This window comes from Neopelma chrysocephalum, unplaced genomic scaffold (assembly GCF_003984885.1).
Source record: "Neopelma chrysocephalum unplaced genomic scaffold, ASM398488v2 Primary Assembly neopelma1_99731, whole genome shotgun sequence".
Taxonomy (NCBI): Eukaryota; Metazoa; Chordata; class Aves; order Passeriformes; family Pipridae; genus Neopelma; species Neopelma chrysocephalum.
This window is the reverse complement of record NW_020926504.1, coordinates 1-2312: the sequence shown is the minus strand read 5'-3', so window position 1 is coordinate 2312 and position 2312 is coordinate 1. Positions and strand designations below refer to the sequence as shown.

The following is a 2312-nucleotide window of genomic DNA, read 5'->3' as shown; positions in this document are numbered from 1 at the left end:
GTCTCCTTTCCTCTGTGGGCTTTTCTAGTGCTGGGGCTGGCAAGGAAGGTCTGGAAAGCAAGTTTTCTGGGAACTTGAAATGTGTTAGGTGTGGTCTGGGAGGCTTCCTAATGCATCTTTTCTCCTCCTTCCTACTTCAGGAGTTGCCCTGCCCTCCATCCCCATCTGATGTTGACAGCCTTGATGGCCACAGCTTCAATGATGAGATGAGCAGTGACCCACGGGACATTGACCAGGATAACAGGAGCACCTCTCCCAGTGTCTACAGCCCTGGGAGTGTGGAGAATGACTCCGACTCCTCCTCTGTGCTGTCCCAGGGGCCTTCTCACTCCTACCACCACCCTCCGCTCTTCCCCCAGAGCCCGTCGGTAGTTCCCCCTCCCGACAGCCTGGCCCGTCCACCAGAGCCCAGCTTTGGGCTCCCAGGCGAGGTGCACCCCCAAGGGCCCCCTGCAGGAAGTTACCATTCCCAGCTGGAGGGCCAAGCCTCCCGCATTTTCCAGGCTCAAACCCCACAGACACCCACCTCCTCCTCCTCTGCTGTTGCTGCCCCTTCTGCTCCCCCTTCCTCCTCCTCATCCTCTTCCTCCTCCTCTTCCTCCTCCTCTTCCCATACTCCCCTTTACCCTTCAACCAATGTGGTCCAGGTTGGGACCAAAATTGCCAGTGGAGTGGGGGGGGCTCCCAGCACCAGGGGGTCGTGAGCAGACCCTCAGCGCCAAGCACAATCCACCACCCACCACCCCAATCTCGCTGGCGTCAGTAGGAGGGGGGCTCCCCCCTCAAAAGACGCCCCCAGCCAACCCTCCAGCTGCCCCCCCAGCATCAGCCCCTTCCTTCCCTCATGTCTCTGCCAACCTGCCCCCCCCCCCGGCCCTGCGCCCCCTCAACAACACAGTGGCTGCCTCCAGCTCCCCGGGAATGGTGGGTCAGGGCCTGACCGGCCACCTCCCCTCGCCCCACGGCATGGGGCAGGACAAGGCACCAGCCCTGGCCCCCTCCCGCTACCCCTATGCCCCACCGCCTCTGCCACCCTCCAGCTCCTCAGCTCAGTACCCCCAGCCCTCCCCGGGCCAGCCCCTGCCCAGTTACAGCGCTTCCTACGGGCACTCCTTTCCCCCACCCAGTGGCCTCTCTGTCTCCAGCCAGCCCCCCAAGTACACCCAGCCCTCCCTGCCCTCACAGCCCGTCTGGAGCCAGGGGCCACCCCCTTACAGCCGGCCCTTGGGCAATGCCGGCTCCCACCCTGCTGCCCCCTTCCCCGGCCAGTCCCCCCATCACCAGCAGCCACCCCAGCAGCACCACCACAGCCATGGAAGCAGCGGGGGTGTCTCCCCGGCAGCTGCAGCTCCTCCTCAGCCCCCTGGCTACCCCCATGGCCTGGAGTCTAACAGCCATCACCCTTCCCATCCCACCTATGGGCTGCGCCTCTACCCTCCCCACAGCCAGGCTGCCTACAGCCAGGCTCCCTCGGCCACCGCGGCCTCAGCCCCCTCTTCCTCCTCTTCATCCTCCTCCTCTTCTTCTTCCTCATCCTCCTCTGCCACCTCTTCCCAAGGAAGCTACCCCAGCATGTGCTCTCACCCCCCGGGACAGAACCCTGCCACCTACACTTTCCCCCCTCCACCACCCCCCTCCCCTGCCCATGGCGCTGGCCCTCCAGTCACCTCTGCTGCCACCACCCTCTCCACTGTAATCGCCACCATGGCCTCCCCCTCTGCAGCCCCCTACAAGACAGTCTCACCTCCGGTACCCCCTTCAGCTGTGGCCCCATATGGGAAGCGTGCGGCCTCCCCTGTCCCCACCTTCCAGCCCCCAGCCCCCTACAAGCCAGGCTCACCCCCCACTTCCTCGGCTACCCCTTTCCGGGCAGCCACCCCTCCTGGCTACCGGGTGGCCTCCTCCCCTGTGACGGGCGGCTACAAAGCCCCTTCACCCGCCCCTTCTGCCCCACCACCCTTGCCGGGGAGCATGACTGCCCCAGCCCCCCCACCACCCCCACTCCCCCTCAGTGCTGCGCAGATCAAGCAGGAACCATCGGAGGAGTACGAGCCCCCCGAGAGCCCCGTGCCTCCTGCTCGCAGCCCCTCGCCGCCCCCCAAGGTGGTGGATGTGCCAAGCCATGCCAGCCAGTCAGCCAGGTGAGGGGCAGCTGTGGGGGGTTTTCTGCAGGCCGGGGTGTGATATAAGGGGCAGGGAAGAGGAAATCACCCCAAGCCTGAGGTGCAGCTGCTCCCTTTTTACCTTTTCCATGATGCTTTTCACTTTCTCCTAGTGCCTTTCCCACAGTACCTATCCCTGTCCCCATCCCT

At 64.7% G+C, this 2312-nt stretch overlaps 1 pseudogene; it reads left to right on the top strand.

The window, feature by feature from the left end:
* Nucleotides 1-56: 56 nt before the first annotated feature.
* On the top strand, nucleotides 57-2298 carry LOC113962033 (annotated as a pseudogene).
* The last annotated feature ends 14 nt before the right edge of the window (nucleotides 2299-2312 follow it).